Source organism: Somniosus microcephalus, chromosome 4, assembly GCF_052327205.1.
Source record: "Somniosus microcephalus isolate GS21.2 chromosome 4, FLI_Smic_1.0, whole genome shotgun sequence".
Classification (NCBI taxonomy): Eukaryota; Metazoa; Chordata; class Chondrichthyes; order Squaliformes; family Somniosidae; genus Somniosus; species Somniosus microcephalus.
The window spans coordinates 44,546,784-44,569,291 of NC_140990.1; the positions used below are offsets into that span (position 1 = coordinate 44,546,784).

Here is a 22,508-nt window from a genome sequence, read left to right on the forward strand (position 1 = left end):
GCCACTCGGTGCAGAGGGGTGAGGGTGGGTCGGAGGACCTCCTTGTAGGACTGCTCCTGGGCCTGGCCAAAGTGGCCATAAACAGGTCCAGGCAGCGGGCGGTCGAGGGGGTCGTTCGGCCCAATTGCCTGCCTCTCTTCCGTGGCTATGTTCGCGCCCGGGTGGCCCTGAAGATGGAGCATGCGGTGTCTGCCGACACACTTGAGGCCTTCCAAGACCGGTGGGCGCCGCGGGTACTGGATTGCATCATCACCCTGGCTGGTGTGATTTTAATTTAATTTGATATGTCTTAAAATTAATTTCAGTATTTTAAGTTTCTTTACAGTCCATTTATTCGGCCGGGAGTGCGGGAGGCTCCGCTCGGCGATGCAGAGAGCCCTGCAGATGGAGAAGAATGTCGGCCAGAGTCTGCTGGATCTGCACAAACTCTCCACTGGGAGCGCCGACCCTCAACTGTGTGAATTCCTGGAGACCCGCTATCTGGATGAACAAGTGAAGATGATCAAGAAGCTTGGAGATCACATCATTAACTTGAAGAGACTGGGACCCCTGCCTTGTAGGCATGAGGGCTTGTGATTTTGTACAAAGAACTGAGCCTGACCTCTGTAATGTTATTAACTGTGGATAAAATGTTCAAATTAAAAAAAATAAAAAAATAAAAATAAACCCCGGGGGGACGTGGGCTGCTCACATCCTGAGTGCGGCCCCAGACCCCATTATTAAAACACTCAACATTAGCCGCTTCACACACACCCGGGGTGGGCCTTAGGCCCCGAACAAGAGCCTCTGGGCCGGGCGTTTGCCCCGAGCAGGGCGACAGCTGCGGGGCTTTCTCCCGGTGACAGGCCCGGGGTTAACGGCCGCCATCTTGAGAGGCTCAGGGGGCAGCAGGGCGCATGCGCGGCCCCTTGGCCAGGAACCAGGAGGAGAGAATCTTGTCAATTTCTATCCTGGACTCACAGTGATGGCTTTTGTAAACTCCTTTTACAGGCTGTGAGAAGGGCAGCATTTACACACTGCAAACTCAGACCAACAACAACAACTTACCTTTATATAGCACCTTTAAAATGTTACAGTATTGCAGTCAGACAGTAATTGACACACATACTTTGTTTGTGGTCCAGTGCACTGACACAAAGTTCCTTCACAACTGTAACAATTTTATTCCGGTTGCTGTGAAGGCTGCGCTCACTCTGCTCGTACACCTGGTCTCCAAAGGAGACAAAACAGGACTAATGCTGCCGAGCTCAGCTCTCCATGTCTTTCCATTGGCTGAAGGGTCTGTAACACTTTCAGGGGCGCCCCTGCCACAGGGCTCAATATCCACCCCCTCCACCACTGGTGCACCATGTCTGCAGTATGTACGGTCTACAAGAAGACCACGGTCAGGCCGTGTGGAGTCAAGGGCCAGGCAGCAGAATGGATGGACAGATTGCAACTAACTTCCCTTAACTCCAACCCACTGATTTCTGTTTTGTAGCCAGCTTTCCATCCATTCTGCTGCCTGGCCCTTCACTTCACACGGCCTGACCTTGGTCATCTTGTCGATCTTACAAACTGTTTATGGATAGCAAACTGGTTACAAAACAGAAAACAGAGAGTAGGGGTTGGGAGTAGCTACTCAGACTGGCAAAAGGTGGGAAGTGGTGTTCCACAGAGATTGGTGCTGGGACCACTGTGGTTCATAAACGATTTGGACTCGGGAATCAGAGGTACAATTTCAAAGTTTGTCGATGACACCAAATTGGGAGGTAGAGTTAATACTAAGGAAGACAAAATGCAAGAAGACATTAATAAATTTCAGATTGGGTGTGTAATTGGCAAATGAATTTCATATTAGATCAGTGTGAGGTGGTGTGTTTTGGTGGGAAGAATAAGGAGGCCACACACTACTTGGACAAGGGGGTGAAATTGGGTTGCTTTGTGCCTCCCGCGATATTCAGCGGGAGGTTAGCGGCGGCGGTAGCCGGTAGCGCCCCGTGACACTGCACCACCAGCAATGACGTCATCGCCATGTGCAGCACCCCGGCTGCAACCTTGGGTTGCGACCCCTGACCTATCGCTGGACGATATGTCCGACAGGGTCAAGGGTTGTTTCTGCAGCCGCGGCGATGCCACTTAAAGGGCAGGTGTCGGGCGGCAACTTTTTATTTTGGCCGACTGCCAGCACCTGCCCCCTTCCCCTTTCTTCTTCGGGGTGTCGGCTGCGATAGCTCAGCCCGGCGCTCCTCTTGATCCGACACCCCGCTCCCCGGTGGTCCAGCAGGGCCCCGGTGTGCGCAGTGCTAGGCCCCTCCCCTTTAATCAGGGAGGGAGGTCTGCTATGACGCTGTGCTATGTGCCGACGGGCGTGGCGCTGTTGCATGAAGCGCCGTGAAATTTACTGGTAGCGCCCCAAGAGGGAGGGGAGGGCTTCCAGTAGCACCCCTCCTCCTGCTTGGGGCACTACCACTGAATTTAATGTGCGGGGCGCTAACTTTTTCGGGAGGCTAAATGGGCTGGAGGAGCGGAGGGATCCGGGGATACAGATACACAAATCACTAAAAGTAGCGACACAGGTTAATAAGGCCATTAAAAAAAAAGCACTGGGCTACATTCCTAAAGGAGCCTTCTGTTTCATGCCTAGGAGCTCTGAACCATGGCAGAGAGTGGCTGGGACACGTTTCTCACACACCTCGAGATTAACTCACACGGTGACTTTGCTGTCAGTGAAGAGAGACGAGAAAGACCAAAGTGCCGTTTGCCCCTCTCAGTGTGGCCCTGAAGGACTGTGTCCAGGCTGAAGTTCTGTTCCCGCCGTACGATCCTCCCCCAGATTGTCCTTTCTGAGCTCCAGCCAGGTGATGCTAAACACTCAGGTGGGAAAGAAGAAAATCTACAACAATTTGTTTAAAGCAAAGCTGGTTTATTTGACATCTATCCAGAATATTAAACTCCAGCCCAGTTACAGGAGTTATTAACATCAGTAGAAACAAACCCCAACTGTCAGAATGAACATGGTTCAGTCCTGGATGTGATTAACAGCAGCAATAACAGCAGAATCCAACTCCTGCAGTCAATTGTGAACTCGCTGGTGTCTCAGCAGGTGGGATGAATGAGTGAATCCCTCCCCACACATGGAGCAGGTGAACGGTCTCTCCCCGGTGTGAACTTGCTGGTGTCTCAGCAGTGAGGTCAGATGACTGCCTGAACCCTGTCCCACAGTGAGAGCATCCGAATGGTCTCTCGTCAGTGTGAACATGTTGATGGCATGTTAGTTGCCTGGAACTTTTAAAGCACTTCCCACAGTCCGAGCAGTTAAAAGGTCTCTCATCAGTGTGAACTTGCTGGTGATTCAGCAGGTTGGATGACTCAGTGAATCCCTTCACACACAGAGCAGGTGAACTGCCTCTCCCCAGTGTGAACTCGCTGGTGTCTCAGTAGGTGGGATGACTGAGTGAATCCCTTCCCGCACACAGAGCAGGTGAACGGCCACTCCCCAGTGTGAACTCGCTGGTGTCTCAGTAGGTGGGATGACTGAGTGAATCCCTTCCCGCACACAGAGCAGGTGAACGGCCTCTCCCTGGTGTGACTGTGCTTGTGTCTCGATAGGCCAGATGATTGGCTGAAGCCTCGTCCACACACAGAACACGTGTACGGTTTCTCCCCGCTGTGAACGGTGCTCTTTGCTTCCATGTTCAGAGGCCGGTGATATTTAGATCCGATGAGTCGAGTGACTCTGTCAGATCTTGACGTGATGTTTGGTTTGAGCTTACCGTCTGTAATTCCTCCCCTTTTAATGCCCTGTAAAATGAATTTAAAACAGGGAGCGTGAGAGAGAACCCACAAGAAAACAAAGGCAGGTTGTGAAATTGAGTTCAATGAATCTGGTCATTTGTGGGGCCGGCACTAGAAAAAAGTGACCATGAAAGCTGCCAGATTGTCATAAAAACCCAACTGGTTCACTGATGTCCCTCAGGGAAGGGAATCTGCCACCTGGTCCGGGCCTACACATGACTCTGGCCTCTATGGGAGGAGCGAGGGAGAGAGGTGGGAGTGGGAGGAGTTCGAAGGAAAGGAAGTTTATACATCTGCAACTCGACCAGAACTTTGACAGAACCTCCAAAACCCGCAACCTCCACCACCTAGAAAGACAGGGGCAGCTGTTGCATGGGAGCACCATCATCTCCAAGTTCCCCTCCAAGTCACACACCATCCTGACTTAGACATATTCATCGTTGCTGGGTGAAAATCCTGGAACTCCTTACCGAACAACATCGTGGGAGTACCTTCACCACACGGACTGCAGCAGTTCAAGAAGGTGACTCACCACCACCTTCTCAACGGGCAACTGGGGATTGGCAATATTTGCTGCTCTTGCGAGTGACGCCCAGATCCCAAGAATGAATTAAAACAAATCTGTATATGTAAACTGGATTAAAAGCCTCTATAGAAATACTTGTTCCGAAAACAATATTCTTTTACATTGTAGGGACAGTGTCTGTGTAACAACCTAATCTCCCCCAGAATCCACCTCCCTTGACAGTCTCACATTGGAAATTGTTGGGTCCTCCTGGGCTCAGAAGTACTGGGGGTTAAACCCAGCGGCTTCTCCTCCATCTCCACTCCAGCTCAAACTGAAGCAGCAAAAAGACCTACACAGGCAGCCAGGGACCTACCTTCCGTCAGCCTGCAATAAAACTCTTCCCCACAGCCGCTGACTAATGGCGGCCGCAGCACCCACAATTCCCCGTGCCCCAGAAACCGCTCTATCCAAGGCGCTGACTTCCCTGCTGAGGTTGCGCATGCTCCCCGGGGCCACCGGCCATTCTGGGAGACTGGCTCCTGTCCTTTGTCCTGAGTCGGACTCGGTGGAACCAGCTGAGGAAACCAGGAAGCAGCGGCTCGGATGGGGGAGGCGCTGCACCCTGGGTTTCCTGGTGCCGGGGCCCTGGCCGCACGTCCGACGGGCCCGGCCGCTCCGATTCTGATTGAGTTTTTTGATGAGGTAACAGAGAGGGTTGATGAGGGCAATACGGTTGACATGGTGTACATGGATTTCCAAAAGGCGTTCGACAAGTGCCACATAATAGGCTTGCCAGCAAAGTTGAAGCCCATGGAATAAAAGGGACAGTGGCAGCATGGATACAAAATTGGCTAAGTGACAGAAAACAGAGAATAGTGGTGAACGGTTGTTTTTCAGACTGGAGGAAGGTATACAGTGGTGTTCCCCAGGGGTCGGTACTAGGACCACTGCTTTACTTGATATATATTAATCACTTAGACTTGGGTGTACAGGGCACTGTTTCAAAATTTGCAGATGACACAACACTTGGAAGTACAGTGAACAGTGAGGAGAATAGTGATAGACTTCAAGAGGACATAGACAGGCTGGTGGAATGGGCGGACACGTGGCAGATGAAATTTAATGCAGAAAAGTGCGAAGTGGTACATTTTGGTAGGAAAAACGAGGTGAGGCAATATAAACTAAAGGGTACAATTCTAAAGTGGGTGCATGAACAGAGAGACCTGGGGGTATGTGTGCACAAATCGTTGAAGGTGACAGGTCAGGTTGAGAAAGCGGTTAAAAAAGCATACCGGATCCTGGGCTTTATAAATCGAGGCACAGGCCTAGAAATTGGGTTGGTAGCGCCGGCGCTGAGCGCCTAAAGAGACCTAGAATTGGGGCGAAGCCCTATGTTGGGGCGAACGCTATGAGGATAGCGCCGACTCAGAAATTGACTATACATTTAGCGCCTGCGCTAAGTGTTTGCGCGCACCCGCGAGCGCAAACAGCTCATGACGTCATTTCAGTGTGCAACGCCTTCTAGGAGCGCCTGAGCGCATATTGGGTGGCGCCCGGAGCCTTAGCGCCCAGCGCTATTAGTGACAGTTCGAGGGAGGGCTAACAGGCCCTTCTCGGAGTAGGGCGGCGCTATTTAAAGGGGACAGCTCTAGTGCAGAATCTTCTGCCACTTGGCCTGCTCATTGCGATCGCTGCTAGAGAGAGTTGGCGAGCTAATGTGGAGCGGAGTTCTGGGATTTGAGCTTTACAGTACTTGGGACCCTCAACCCTGTCCGAAGGACTTGCAGCACTACACCTAAAAGCCTTTTGACCAACTGGCATCGGAATGGGAGCTTGTTTGGAGGGCGACGGCATCATCGCCCAACACTGTGAAGGGGCAGAGAGATGGCGGGAGAGAGGGCCGGGATTGGCCAGAAGGAGGAGGGGCAATGGAGGTCGGCCAATCCGACGGGAGGCTGCGAGGGTCTTTAGGCAGCAGGTGACATGTCGGAGGAGCAGTGTTTGCGAAGGCTCCGAATCTGGAGGGACATTGTTACTGATCTGTGCCACCTGCTTGGTCAGGATCTGCAGCCGCGTGAACGCTGCAGAACCTCTCTGTCCGTGATGGCTACACTGACTGATGGTGTCCATTTTTATGCCAACGGATCCTTTCAGTCAGCCATTGGGGACAATGCGACTGTCGCTCAGGCTGCAGTCCGCTGTTGCATCCGGCAAGTGACAGATGCCCTTTATAGGCGAACGCGTCCATTCATTACCTTCCCTCGGACCCTGCACAAGCAGGAGGAGTATGAGGAGGAGGAGGAGGAAGAGCAGGCGGAGGAGGAGGAGGAAGATGGAAGGGCTGCTGAAAGTGGAAGGTCCATTCGTCAGAGGCTCCTCTGGACTCGTCTCGACACCCCTGTGGCGGAATGATGAGAGTCTTACCTCATGGGCACTTTGGATGTTTGAGGGCCTCTGCATGCCAGCATCACTGAAAGTAGTCACATGCACCAAGCAACATTTAAACTTCTGTTTATTGACACAAAAGTCTTTCATTACAGCTAAACAACGTTAAGTGAGCAGAAACCATAACTGCCAAAATAACTGTGACCCGTTCGGCAAAGCAGCAAAACTCAACAAAAATCTGCACCTCTAACAGCAGGTGAGGGTGTCCTTGAATTTGGACAAACAAACGTCTCAGCACCTCCCTCTACAACTGGCCCCTTGAGGGAGAACGACTTCTCGTTCGCGCCCGGCCCCTTCCCTCCCTGCTGGTCCTACGTAATTGCACCCCAGTGGCGGCCTCAAGGCTGGGGGATGCTTGCCGACTGTCTGGAAGCGCAGAAGCCCCTGAGGTACGGCCTGGCTGACCTCTGGGCTTGGAGGGTGCGGATGCAGGATGCTTGCTTTGAGAATGGCTGGAAGCAGTGTGGGCTGCAGGTGGTGGCAGCTGCAATGCAGGTGTCCCAGCGCTGGCATGTGCAATGGTCTCCTGACGAGAGAGGGCACCTGCACCATGGTCGGACGACACACTGGCTATCTGAGGGGAGCGGCACGGCTCATCCGCCACAATTGCAGGCTCCACGGATTCCTGGCCTTCTATGGAAGTGGAAGGGCCCGGGGCGATCCTATCTGATGCAGAGAGGGTGGCTGCAGTGAGACATCGCGTTGCGTCAATCTGGCTGTGGAGGAGCCCAGCAAGTGAATGCGTGGCAACAGTGAGGACCTGTGTGCCAGGTGCCAGTGCTTTGGAGAAGGCCTGGACAGTTCTTCCCATGGCTTCGGACAAGGCAGGAGCTGACCGCTCCACTGCCTCGGACAAGCCCTGCACAGACCTTTCCAGGGATTGTCCGAAGCCCTGAACAGTCCTTTCCATTGTCGACTCAAAGCCGTGGACAGTCCTCTCCATTGTTGGGCCGAAGCCCTGGATAGTCCTGTCCATTGTGGCCCCGAAGCCCTGGATAGACCTGTCCATTGTTTCCCCGAACACCTGGAGAGACCTCTCCATTGTTGCGCCAAAGCCCTGCAGAGTCCTCTCCATTGTTGCCCCAAAGTCCAACATACTCCTAGCCAATGAATCTATTGACTCAGGCATCTCCTCCACTGCAGCCATCAGCTCCATGTGTCTGACCCGGGCCTATTTGCTCATCTCTGCCAGGCGACGGACCTCATCTGCACTCTGTGCAGCAGTCATGACGACCTGCCTTGCCCTGCGGGGAGACGGTGGCCGAACTTGCCTATCCCCCCTGCGTTGCTCCATGCCGCTTGGTCCGGCAACTGGTTCATCCTCAGAGCCACCCCCCCTCCCCTCCAGGGGACTACTATCCCCAGTCTGCAGATGTCTCAGCTCCCCGGATTCTGCAACGGCTGGTCCGGATTCCTCCTGGTCCTCGCCTCCGGTGGCACTGGCACTGGTAGCTTCAGCGCGTTGAGCCCGAGTTGGTGCTGCTTCATCTGAAAGTGGGAGGTGGAAGAGTGGCTTTAGCCAAAGGACAGGTTTGCTGAAAGGCATGCCAGATTGCGGCATGGCTCTGACATGGCTGCACACTGAGGATGCATGCTGGCGGGGGGACCAAGTGGAAGGCAACAGGTGAAAAAGGTGAGAGTCTTACCCTCGCTGTCGGTAATGGGGTCGGCAGATGCAGTGGTCACTGGACCAGACAGACGTCCTCCAAGTATCTGGTGCACTCTCTCCTCCAGATCCGTGAGAGTGACCACTTGTGCAGGTCCGCCACCGGTTCGACGCTGTTCTTTTCTAATCTGCGCCATCTTGGACTGCAGGGGAAAGAAGGGGAGGTTCTGTTACATGAGGCCTTGAGACATCATCGCATGCACCCCATTGTGCAAGAGCCCTTACATGAGGCCTTGAGACATCATCGCATGCCCCCATTGTGCAAGAGCCCCTACATGAGGCCTTGAGACATCATCGCATGCCCCCCATTGTGCAAGAGCCCTTACATGAGGCCTTGAGACATCATCGCTTGCCCCCTATTGTGCAAGAGCCTTTACATGAGGCCTTGAGACATCTGTCCATGTGTCTGCCCAGAAACGGCCATGGGTGCATACTGACAGATGGCCAGTGGCGCATCATTGCAGCAGGGTGCCCGAAGTCAGCTGCAGATGGAGGGAAGCACAAGTTTGGTAAACCATCACTCACCCTAACGATCCGTGTGAGGTCGTTGAATTTCTTCCTGCACTGAACAGGGGTCCTGGTCGCCATGCTGCTGGAGTTGACCCTCACAGCAACATCCCTCGAAGATCGTCGATAAGCCTTCTGATTTGGCCTCTTGCCATTATCCGGGTACAGGACCTGTCGACGGTGTTCAACTGCAGCCACCAATTGGTCCAGAGCCTCAGTGCTGAAGCGCTCTGCTCTCTGCCTAACCTTCTCCATAATGAACAACTTTGTACCGCCAGACAAGGGCGAGCGCCGAATCTGAGGCCTACAGGGCGTTGGGTGTTGAAGCTCAGTCTGACTGACCCACCCCTTTAAGAGCCGGCCGGCGCCTGCAGGTCTCGTGCTTTGCCGTAATTGAGTTCACCTGCGCTGCGCCCGTCCGCGTCGAAATTGAGTAGCGCCTGACCTTTTGCACCTTAAGAGCACCGTGCAACGGCTGATTTAGCGCCTCAATCCCCTTTGGGGGCGATGCAACCCAATATCACGCCAGGCACGGATTGCTCTCGTCTGGTTATAAACTTAGCGCATCGCCAGTTCTAACGCCTCAAGCGGGGCTATACCCAATTTCTAGGCCATAGAGTCTAAAAGCAAGGAAGTTATGATGAACCTTTAAAGAACACTGGTTCGGCCTCAACTGGAGTATTGTGTCCAATTCTGGGCAGCGCACTTTATGAAGGATGTGCCTTAGAAATGGTGCAGAAAAGATTTACAAAAATCGTTCCAGGGATAAGGGATGAGGGACTTCAGTTATGTGGATAGACTCGAGAAGCTGGGGTGGTTCTCCTTAGAGCAGAGAAGGTTGGGAGATTTGATCGAGGTGTTCAAAATCATGAGGGTTCTGGACAGAGTAGATAGAGGGAAACTGTTCCCATTGGCGGAAGGGTCGAGAACCAGAGGACACAGATTTAAGGTGATTGGCAGAAGAACCAAAGGCGACATGAGGAACTACTTTTTCACACAGTGAGTGGTTAGGATGTGGAATGCACTGCCTGAAAGGGTGGTGGAGGCAGATTCAATCACGGCTTTCAAAAGGGAATTGGATAAGAACCTGAAGTAAAGAAATTTGCAGGGTTACGGGGAAAGGGCGGGGAGTGGGACTAGCTGAAGTGGTCTTGCAGCGAGCCAGCACGGGCTCGACGGGCCGAATGGCCTCCTTCTGTGCTGTAACCATTCTATGATTCTATAAAGTATTAAAAAGTTTGTTCCACAGAAGCACGAGGTTTATCTGCTTTTACTGATGAATTTAAAAAGTCTCCATTAAAACCTGAGCCAGTGTGTTGTGAGACAAAGAGCCTTGTGTCCAATAAGGGGAATAAAGGCCCACAGCCTCCCCTGGCCCCGAACAAGGGACTGGAGAAACTCGCTGCCCTGCGGATCAGACAATCAGCCGGCGCTAGTCCCGCCCCTCGGGCTCCCCGATTGGTTGGAGGACCCCCCGCCGGCTCGCTCCTCCAGCTCCGCCCCGCTCGCTCCCTATTGGTCGGAAGCTTCCGTCAATCAAGCCTAGAGCCCGGGTCACGTGTCCCCGAGGAGATCACGTACACAGTCCAACTGACGCCGCTCGGTCCGGGGCTTCGCGGACTCTCAGGTTTTTCTATTTCTCTTTATTCTCTCCCGATCCACCCCTCCCCCCCACCCCGCGCGATTCTCCACCCAATCGGAGCGGAGAAAACTCACTATGCGTCACCGATCGCGACTCTGTAACCGACACCAAGGCCTTTCCCCGGAATTCCCCGCGCCGACTCCGGCCGACAGGATCCGAGTGCGCAGGCGCAGCTCCGTGTGGGGGGAGGGGGTTGGTCTCCTCTAGGCATGCGCGGTTGTTGCCCTTGGTGACCGGGAGGGGTCGCTGTGCCGGACTCGGACCAAACCGCCGATGAAGTGACGTCACTGTTGTAAACGCGGCAGCCAATCAGCGCACAGAAAGACTGAGGATAAAGATTGGCCAGGACACGGGGATCGCTCCCTTGCTCTTCTCAGAAACGGGGCCTCCATTTAATATCTCCTCTGAAAGACGGCACCTCTGACAGTGCAGCCCTCTCTCAGCACTGCACTGGAGTGTCAGCCTGGATTTTGGTGCTCAAAGTCCCTGGAGTGGGATTTCAACTCACAACTATTCTGACTCAGAGGCGAGTGTGCTACCCACTTGTTTTTATTATTGATATACTTTATTGAACATTAAGAACATTTACAAGATCGTGATCATTTCATTGCATCATTCCGCTGCTCTGCACAGCCATTCCGCCACCACATTTTAACATCAAAACCTGAAGTTTAATTTGTCTCCTGTAACATACATTAATCGATTCTACTTTAAAAATTGATTGTAAAATACTATCTTTAAATTCCTTTCTGAATAAAACATCCACAGAGCCTTAAAATGATATTTTAGGTTATATTTAAAATACACTTTTAGATTGATTCTCCTCCCCTTAAAAAACAGAGCATTCCTTCTTTGCACAATCACGAATCTAGCCAAACTGAACATTAAATTAATTGCCGCTCCGCTAGACTCAGGCAGACTCTCCTGCAATCCCCATCTCAAAATTGAGTCCCACGGGATTCCCATTCTCGCTCTTCGGTCCCCACCCAGCAAAAAATCTTCACACAACGAGATGGTTTCCTGGACCAATATGTTGAGCAACCAATTAGAGATCAGGCCATCTTAGACTGGGCATTATGCAATGAGAAAGGATTAATTAGCAATCTTGTTGTGCGAGGTCCCTTGGGTCGGAGCGATCATAATATGATAGAATTCTTCATTAAGATGGAGAGTGAAGTATTTGACTCAGAGACGAGGGTCCTGAATTTCAATAAAGGAAACTACGATGGTATGAGGCGCGAGTTGGGTAGGATGGATTGTGGAATGTTACTCAAAGGGTTGACAGTGGATAGGCAATGGCAAACATTTAAAGATCGCATAGATGAACTACAGAATTTGTTCATCACTGTTTGGCATAAAAATAAATCAAAAAAGGTGACTCAACCGTGGCTAACAAGGAAAATTAGGGATAGCATAAGATCCAAGGAGAAGATATATAAATTGGCCAGAAAAAGCAGTAAACCTGAGGATTGGGAGCAGTTTAGGATTCAGCAAAGGAGGACAAAGGGATTAATTAAGAGGGGGAAAATAGATTATGAAAGTAAGCATGCAGGGAACATAAAAACTGACTGTAAAAGCTTTTATAGATATGTGAAGAGAAAAATATTGGTGAAGTCAAGCGTAGGTCCCTTACAGTCAGAATCAGGGGAATTTATAATGGGGAACAAAGAAATGGCAGTCCAATTAAATACATATTTTGGTTCTGTCTTCACAAAGGAGGACACAAATAACCTCCCAGAGATGTTGGGGAACATAGGGACTAATGAGAGGGAGGAACTGAAAGAAATCAGTATTTGTAGGGAAATGGTGTTGGGGAAGTTGACGGGATTGAAGGCCGATAAATCCCCAGGGCCTGATAATCTACATCCTAGGGTACTTAAGGAAGTGGCCCTGGAGATAGTAGATGCATTGCTGGTCATCTTCCAGAACTCGATAGAGTCTGGAACAGTACCCATGGATTGGAGGGTAGCTAATGTTACCCCACTATTCAAAAAAGGTGGTAGAGAAAAAGCGGGGAATTACAGACCGGTAAGCCTGACATCGGTAGTGGGGAAAATGCTAGAGTCCATTATAAAAGATGTAACAGCAGAGCACTTGGAAAGCAGTGACAGGATCGGACAAAGTCAACATGGATTTACAAAAGGTAAATCGTGCTTGACTAATCTACTGGAATTTTTTGAGGATGTAACTGGTAAAATAGATAAGGGAGAACCAGTGGATGTGGTGTATTTGGACTTTCAGAAGGCTTTCGATAAGGCCCCACATAAGAGATTAGCGTGCAAAATTAAGGCACATGGGATTGGGGGCAAGGTATTGACTTGGATAGAGAACTGGTTGGCGGACAGAAAGCAAAGAGTTGGAATAAACGGGTCATTTTCCGAGTGGCAGGCAGTGACTAGTGGGGTACCGCAAGGATCGGTCCTAGGACCCCAGCTGTTCACAATATATATTAATGACCTGGACGAGGGAATTGGATGTAATATCTCCAAATTTGCAGACGACACAAAGCTGGGTGGGAGGGTAAGCTGTGAGGAGGATGTCGTGAAACTCCAGTACGATCTGGACAGGTTGGGTGATTGGGCAGAAACATGGCAAATGCACTATAACGTGGATAAATGTGAGGTTATCCACTTTGGTGGCAAAAACAGGAAGGCAGATTATTATTTGAATGGCAATAGATTGGGAGAAGGGGAAGTGCAAAGAGACCTGGGTGGTCTTGTGCACCAGTCGCTGAAGGTAAGCATGCAGGTGCAGCAGGCAGTTAAGAAGGCAAATGGTTTGTTGGCCTTCGTAGCAAGAGGGTTCGAGTACAGGAACAAGGATGTCTTGCTACAGTTGTACAGGGCCTTGGTGAGATCGCACCTTGAGTATTGTGTGCAGTTTTGGTCGCCTTACCTGAGGAAGGACGTTCTTGCCATGGAAGGAGTTCAGTGAAGATTCACCAGGCTGATACCTGGGATGGCAGGAATGACGTATGAGGAGAGATTGGGTCGATTGGGCTTATACTCACTGGAGTTTAGAAGATTGAGAGGGGATCTCATCGAAACCTATAAAATTCTGTCAGGCCTAGACAGACTAGATGCACGAAGGATGTTTCTGATGGCCGGGGAGTCCAGAACCAGGGGTCATAGTCTAAGGATAAGGGGTAAGCCATTTAGGACTGAAATGAGGACGAATTTCTTCACCCAGAGAGTGGTGAACCTGTGGAATTCTCTGCCACAGAGGGCGGTGGAGGCCAGTTCATTAAATATATTCAAGAAAGAGTTAGATATATTTCTTAAGGCTAAAGGGATCAAGGGATATGGGGAGAAGGCAGGGACAGGGGACTGAATTTGGATGATCAGCCATGATCTCATTGAATGGCGGAGCAGGCTCGAATGGCCAAATGGCCTACTCCTGCTCCTATCTTCTATGTTTCTATGTTTCTATAACGGCACAGAAGGAGGCCATTCAGCCCATCGAGTCCGTGCCGGCTCTCTGTAGAACAATCCAGTCAGTCCCATTCCCCCGCTCTATCCCTGTAGCCCTGCAAGTTTATTTCCCTCAAGTGCCTATCCAGTCTCTCCTTGAAAGCATTGAGTGTCTCCGCTTCCACCACTTCCGTCGGCAGCGAATTCCAGGTCGTCACCACTCGCTGCGTAAAAAAGCTTTTCCTCACATCCCCCCTGTATCTCTTGCCCAAAACCGTAAATCTGTGTCCCCCAGTCCTTGTACCATCAACTAGTGGGAACAGCCTTTCCCTGTCTAGCCTATCCAAACCCGTCATAATCCTGTACACTTCTATCAAATCACCCCTTAACCTCCTTTGGTCTAATGAAAACAAATCCAGCTTCTCCAACCTGTCCTTGTAGCTAAGATCCCCCATCCCCGGAACCATTCTGGTAAATCTCCTCTGCACCCTCTCAAGGGCCTTCACATCCTTCCTAAAGTGTGGTGACCAGAACTGGACGCAATGCTCCAGTTGTGGCCTAACCAGCGCTTTATAAAGGTTCAGCATAACTTCTCTACTTTTGTACTCAATACCTCTATTTATGAAGCCCAAGATCCCGTATGCTTTGTTAACCACTCTCAATATGTCCTGCCACCTTCTGGGACGTATGCACATTAACTCCCAGGTCCCTCTGTCCCTGGAGTACTGTGTACAGTTCTGTATGCTTTTGTAACAGCCTTCTCAACTTGTCCTGCCACCTTCTAAGATTTGTGTACATACACCCCGAGGCCTCGCTGTTCCTGCACACCCTTTAAAACTGGACCATTTAGTTTATATTGCCTCTCCTCATTCTTCCTACCAAAATGAATCACTTCACGCTTCTCTACATTAAATTTAATCTGCCACGTTTCTGCCCATTTCACCAGTCTGGCTACATCCTCCTGAAGTCTATTACTATCCTCATTGTTTGCTACATTTAAGAGTTTCGTGTCATCTGCAAACTTTGACATTTTGCCCTGGATCGCCAAGTCCAGGTCAGTAATATATATCAAAAAAAGCAGTGGCCTGAATCAATGTTCACGTTAAGCAGCGCGGCCACGCAGTGGTCTGGAGGTCCCGCGCAGCTGGCTCACCGGCCTATAAATGGAAAAAACGCGCATGCGTGGAAATTTGAATGGACCGTGCAGCCCGTTAAAGGGGCTGCGCATCTCAAAAAACAGAGGGAACTTTGGTCCTAATACCGACCCCTGGGGAACATCACAGCCGTTCACCACTACTCTCTGCTTTCTGTCCCTTGGCAGAAAATTGGGAGGGGGCGAGAGCAAACAGCACCTGATTTCTCGCCAAGCACTCACGGAAGCAGGGGATTTGCCCTACTTTAAATGTCAGTCTCTTACATGTACATTATAAAAAGGGAGACACTGTCGTTTTAAAATCAGCCATCCACCGGGACGCGGTCCCTTTAATGAAAGTCACATAGAAAAAGAGAGTGCCTGTCCCTTTAAGAGAACCCCCACCACTCCCATATTTCTCTTAAAGTGCTTGAAATTAATAATTAAAAACGCTGAAAATTAATATTTAAAAAAGTAATTCTAGGAGAAAACATTTTTATTTGTTCTACAGGGTTTTTTGTTTCTGTTTTATCAATTTAAAAACGAAATTTTAAAAAAAAAGTATCTTCTGCAAAACAAAATTAGTTTGAGCTGTAAAATTTGAAAGGAACATTAAAAATAAACTTTCCCAGGCACACAGATCCTGACCAGGCCCCTTTACAAAATGGCCGCTGGCCGATCCGTCCAATGAGCCGGTTCCAGGTCCCGTCTCCTCCTTCGCCGCGATTGCTTGGAGGACCAAAGCCCCTCGGTCGGTCCTCCAGGCTCAGCCTCCCCTCGCTCATTGGTTGAGAGCTCAGTGTCAGTCAGTGCACGCTGGTGACGTCGTGACATTGCAGGCAGTGCGGTTGGCGGAGGGGGGAAATACCTCATCATCACATTGCTGGACTATGAGGAAATAATGAGACATTTAAAAAACGTTTAATGAATAAGTAGTGTAATTTCAAAAAAAGTTCAGATTGCCTCCTTTTTAAATGTATCTCAGATCAGGTGACATTCGGCAATTCGACTGCTGACGGTTGGAGGAGGCGGGAAATTAAATTAAATTAAATTAAACCTCCTGTCAGCCTCCTCTGTCCCAATCAGCCGGCGCTAGTCCCGCCCCTCGAGCTCCCCGATTGGTTGGAGGACCTGCCGCCAGCTCGCTCTTCCAGCCCTGCCCCGCTCGCTCCCTATTGGTCGGAAGCTTCCGTCAATCAGGCCCTGCGCCCGGGTCACGTGTCCCTGGAGTGCGCGCCGCCAAACTGAAGAAGCTCCGCTCGGGGCCCGGACCGCGGACTCTCAGGTTTGGATTCCCCTTTATTCTCTCCCCTCCTCTGATCTCAGTCGGATCTGGGGGAAAACTCACTTTCCCTCACTGATCGTGGTTCCTAACCAACACCGACTTTACAAAGAAAGCCCCACGCGGCAGCCTGGAGCTCAGGGGCCGAGCGCGCAGGCGCGGGGGAGGATGATTGACAGAGGCCCAGGGTGTGTGCTGAGAATGCGCGGTGCGGGCTGGGCGCCTGTGGAACAGGAGCGGCCGGGGCAATGGGGCGCATGTGCGGTGTCAGCCGCAACTCAGCATGGCGGCCGGAGCGCTTTCTGGAGCACGGGGGCTTGTGGGGATTGCAGCCGCCATTACTGTTGATACTGTGGGGCCTGAAAATCAGCTTCACTGCCCCTAGGGTCGGAAAGGGAAAAATTAGACAACATTCTCCCTCTTACCCCCTTTCTAAACTCCTTTTACAGGAGAAGTGGAACATTTACAGACAGGAAGCTCGAACCAAACATCACGTCAGGATCAGACAGTGTTGCTCGATTCATCGGGACCAGAATATCATCGGCCTTTGCACATGGAAGGAGAGAGCAGCGATCACAGCGCGGACAAACCGTACACTGTGTTTGGACGCGGATTCAGCCGATCGCCTGACCTGGCGAGACACATGCACCGTCACACCGGGGAGAAACCGGATAATGGTGGTGACGGCGGGAATGGATTCGGTTCCCCATCTGCGTCGGAAGCTCATCAGCGCAGTCACACCGGGGACAGTCCGTTCACCTGCTCCATGTGTGGAAAGGGATTTGTTTATCCATCCCACCTGCTGAGACACCAGCTTGTTCACACTGACGAGAGACCATTTCAGTGTTCTGACTGTGGGATGAGCTTTAAAAGCTCTCGGAATCTGACGACACACCAGCGAGTTCACAGTGGGGAGAGGCTGTTCTCCTGCTCCGTGTGTGGGAAGGGATTCACTTGGTCATCCAGCCTGCTGAGACACCAGCGACTTCACACTAATGAAAGGCCTTTCATCTGCTCCGTATGTGGGAAGGGATTCACTCAGTCCTCGACTCTGCTAGAACACCAGCGAGTTCACACTGGGGAGAGGCCGTTCACCTGCTCCGTGTGTGGGATGCGATTCACCTGCTCGTCCACCCTGCTGAAACACCAACGAGTTCACACGAATGAAAGGCCTTTCACCTGCTCCGTGTGTGGGAAGGGATTTACTCAGACATCCAACCAGTTGGCACACCAGTGAGTTCACACTGGGGAGAGACCGTTTAAATGTTCTGACTGTGGGAAGAGCTTTAAAAGCTCTGGAAATTTGAGGACACACCAGCTTGTTCACACCGGGGAGAGGCCGTTCATCTGCTCCGTGTGTGGGAAGCGATTCACTCAGTCATCCAACATGCTGACACACCAGCGCGTTCACACTGTAATGTAGCTGGGGCAACATTTTTTTTTATTTATCTTTTTTCTGATAGGAGCAGGAGTAGGCCATTCGGCCCCTTGAGCCTGCTCCGCCATTCAATGCGATCATGGCTGATCATCCAAATTCAGTACCCTGTCTCTGCTTTCTCCCCATACCCCTTGATCCCTTTAGCCTTAAGAAATATATCTAACTCCTTCTTGAATATATTTAATGAATTGGCCTCTACAGCCTTCTGTGGTAGAGAATTCCACAGGTTCACCACTCCCTGGGTAAAGAAATTCCTCCTCATTTCAGTCCTAAATGGCTTACCCCTTATCCTTAGACTGTGACCCCTGGTTCTGGACTCCCCGACCATCAGGAACATCCTTCCTGCATCTAGCCTGTCCAGTCCTGTCAGAATTTTATAAGTTTCAATGAGATCCCCTCTCATTCTTCTAAACTCCAGCGAGTACAAGCCCACTCGACCCAATCTCTCCTCATACGTCATTCCTGCCATCCCAGGTATCAGCCTGGTGAATTTTCGCTGAACTCCTTCCATGGCAAGAACATCCTTCCTCAGATAAGGCGACCAAAACTGCACACAATACTCAAGATGTGGTCTCACCAAGGCCCTGTATAACTGCAGCAAGACATCCTTGTTCCTGTACTCAAACCCTCCCACTACGAAGGCCAACATGCCATTTGCCTTCTTAACCGCCTGCATGCTTACCTTCAGCGACTGGTGCACAAGGACACCCAGGTCTCGCTGCACATCCCCTTCTCCCAATCGATTGCCATTCAGATAATAATCTGCCTTCCTGTTTTTGCCACCAAAGTGGATAACGTCGCATTTATCCGCGTTATATTGCATCTGCCTCTGCCATGCTTTTGCCCAATCACCCAACCTGTCCAAATCATCCTGGAGTTTCTCGGCATCCTCCTCACAGCACACACACCCACCCAGCTTTGTGTTGTCTGCAAATTTGGAGATATTACATCTAGTTCCCTTGCCTAGACCATTAATATATATTGTGAATAGCTGGGGCCCAAGGACCAATCCCTGCGTACACCACTAGTCACTGCCTGCCACTCGGAAAAAGACCAGTTTATTCCAGCTCTTTGCTTTCTGTCTGCCAACCAGTTCTCTGTCCAAGTCAATACCTTGCCCCCAATCCCATGTGCCTTATTTTACACGCTAATCTCTTATGCGGGACCTTATCGAAAGCCTTCTGAAAGTCCAAATACACCACATCCACTGGTTCTCCCTTATCTATTTTACCAGTTACATCCTCAAAAAATTCCAGATTAGTCAAGCACGATTTACCTTTTGTAAATCCATGTTGACTTTGTCCGATCCTGTCACTGTTTTCCAAGTGCTCTGCTATTACATCTTTTATAATGGACTCTAGCATTTTCCCCACTACCGATGTCAGGCTTACCGGTCTGTAATTCCCCATTTTCTCTCTACCACCTTTTTTGAATAGTGGGGTAACATTAGCTACCCTCCAATCCATGGGCACTGTTCCAGATTGCATCGAATGCTGGAAGATGATCAGCAAAGCATCAACTATTTCCAGGGCCACTTCCTTAAGTACCCTAGGATGTAGATTATCAGGCCCTGGGGATTTATCGGCATTCAATCCCATCAATTTCCCGAACACCATTTCCCTACAAATACTGATTTCTTTCAGTTCCTCCCTTTCATCAGACCCTATGTTCCCCGACATCTCTGGGAGGTTATTTGTGTCTTCCTTTGTGAAGACAGAACCAAAATATGTATTTAATTGGTCTGCCATTTCTTTGTTCCCCATTATAAATTCTCCTGATTCTGACTGCAAGGGACCTACGCTTGACTTCACCAATATTTTTCTCTTCACATATCTATAAAAGCTTTTACAGTCAGTTTTTATGTTCCCTACAAGCTTACTCTCATATTCTATTTTCCCTTTCTTAATTAATCCCTTTGTCCTCCTTTGTTGAATCCTAAACTGCTCCCAATCCTCAGGTTTACTGCTTTTTCTGGCCAATTTATATGTCCTCTCCTTGGATCTTATGCTATCCCTAATTTCCCTTGTTAGCCACGGTTGAGTCACCTTTTTTGTTTTATTATGCCAAACTGGGATGAACAAATTCTGTAGTTCATCCATGTGGTCTTTGAATGTTTGCCATTGCCTATCCACCGTCAACCCTCTGAGCGACATTCCCCAATCAATCCTACCCAACTCACGTCTCAGACCATAGTAGTTTCCTTTATTTAAATTTAGGACCCTAGTCTCTGAGTCGGCTACTTCATTCTCCATCTTAATGAAGAATTCGATCATATTATGATCGCTCCGACCCAAGGGGCCTCGTACAACAAGATTGCTAATTAATCCTTTCTCATTACATAATACCCAGTCTAAGATGGCCTGATCTCTGGTTGGTTCCTCGACATATTGGTCCAGGAAACCATCCCTTAAACACTCCAGGAATTCCTCCTCCACAGTATTGTTACTAATTTGGTTAGCCGAATCTATATGTAGATTAAAGTCACCCATGATAACTGCTGTGCCCTTATTGCACGCGTCTCTTATTTCCCGTTTAATGCCATCCCCAACCTTAGCATTACTGTTTGGGGGTCTGTATACCACTACCACTAATGTTTTCTGCCCCTTGGTATTTCTCAGTTCCACCCATACAGATCCCACATTATCAGAGCTAATACCCTTCCTTACAATTGGGTTAATCCCTTCTTTAACCAGCAATGGTACCCCACCTCCCTTTCCTTTTTGCCTATCTTTCCTGAATATTGAATCTCCTGGATGTTGAGTTCCCAGCCTTGGCCACCCTGGAGCCATGTTTCCGTAATCCCAATCATATCATATTCGTTTACCTCTATTTGCGCAGCTAATTCATCCACCTTATTACGAATGCTCCTCGCATTAAGACACAAAGCCTTCAGGCTTGTTTTTTAACGCTCTTACACCTATTAGAATTATTATTTACTGCGGCCATGTTTGATTTAAACCGTTGATTTCTCTGACTGCCACTTTTGTTTTTCTCCTTCCTATCTTTTGCTTTTATCCTTGTTTCCCTTTCCTCTGTCCCCTTGCTCAGGTTCCCAACCCCCTGTCATTTTAGTTTAAACCCTCCCCCAGAGCACTGGCAAGCACTCCCCCTAGGACATCGTTCCCGGCCCTGCCCAGGTGCAAACTGTCTAGTTTGAACTGGTCCCACCTCCCCCAGAACCAGTTCCAATGTCCGAGGAATTTGAATCCCTCCCCCTTGCACCATTCCTCTAGCCACGTATTCATCTGAAATATCCTTCTATTTCTATTCTGACTAGCACGTGGCACTGGTAGCAATCCTGAGATTACTACCTTTGAGGTCCTATTTTTTAATTTACCTCCTAACTCCCTATATTCCGCTTTTAGGACCTCATCCCGCTTCATACCTATATCGTTGGCACCTATATGCACCACGACAACTGGCTGTTCACCCTCCCCTTCCAATATGTTCTGCAGCCGCTCTGAGACATCCTTGACCCTTGCACCAGGGAGGCAACACACCATCCTGGAGTCTCGTTTGCGGCCGCAAAAACGCCTATCTATTCCCCTTACAATAGAATCCCCTATATTACTATAGTTCTACCCCTCTTTTTCCTCCCGTCCTGTGCAGCAGAGCCACCCCTGGTGCCAGGAAGTTGGCTGCTGCTGCCTTCCTCTGGTAAGCCATCCCCCCCAACAGTACTCAAAGTGGTGTATCTGTTTAAGAGGGGGATGTCCACAGGGGACCCCTGCACTACCTGCCTGTGCCTAGTACTCTGTCTGTTGGTCACCCATTCCCTTTCTGCCTGTCCAATCTTTGCCTGTGGTGTGACCAACTGATCAAACGTGCTATTCATGACGTCTTCATGCCTCGCGAATAGTCCAGTATGAATCCAATCGCTGCTCCAGCGCCGCAATGCAGTCTGCCAGTAGCTGCAGCTGGACACACTTCCTGCACACATAGTTGTCAGGGACACAGGAAGTGTCCCTGAGTTCCCACATAGCGCAGGAGGAGCATACAATGGGGCCGGGCTCTCCTGTCATGACTTACCCTTTAATTAATTGCAATTAAATCAAATTAATCCCACCAATTACACTACAGTTAAATAGTATATTTAAGGGCCCTGGTTTATAAACAGTCCCCACTACATCACAGAGACTTTAGAAACTATAAACCACAGAGTCAACGTGAAACAGATGAATGTTTTAGAAATTCTTGTACTGCTGTTTAATCTTTTAAGATTGCTGTGCTGATGATTCCCTTTGTTTGACTGTTGATGGTGTTACATAAAATGTACAGCACAGAAACAGGCCATTCGGCCCAACTGGTCCATGCCAGTGTTTATGCCCCACACCCACCCTACTTCATTTAACCCGATCAACATATCCTCCCATTCCTTTCTCCCTCATGTGGCTTCCTCATAAATGCATCCATGCTGTTCACCTCAACCACTCCCTGTGGTAGCGAGTTCACCATTCTCTGGGTAAAGACATTTCTCCTGAATTCCCTACTTGATCTATCAGAGACTATTTTATATTTACGGTCCCTTAAATGTGATGAGATTCTGTTAAGCTGACCAGTATGTTGTACTTTGTCTTTTTCTGATGAATGAAACACTACTGAGCCTCTGTACCCGTGTTATGGGATGAAGTGCCAGACAAGTAAAGGCACAATGTCTGGGTGTGAATCTAATAATAACCTCACGGACCGTATAGGTGTGAT

General features: G+C 49.9%; 2 pseudogenes across 1 annotated transcript; one reads left to right on the forward strand and one right to left on the reverse strand.

Moving 5' to 3' along the window:
- Positions 1-22,508, forward strand: part of LOC147118767 (uncharacterized) — a 166,371-nt pseudogene that overhangs the window by 131,054 nt on the left and 12,809 nt on the right.
- Positions 2,946-10,698, reverse strand: LOC147118770 (uncharacterized; annotated as a pseudogene). The gene is made up of 2 exons (XR_015077946.1): positions 10,620-10,698; positions 2,946-3,783 (listed from the first exon to the last, which is right to left on the reverse strand). The product of XR_015077946.1 is annotated as an uncharacterized LOC147118770 (transcript).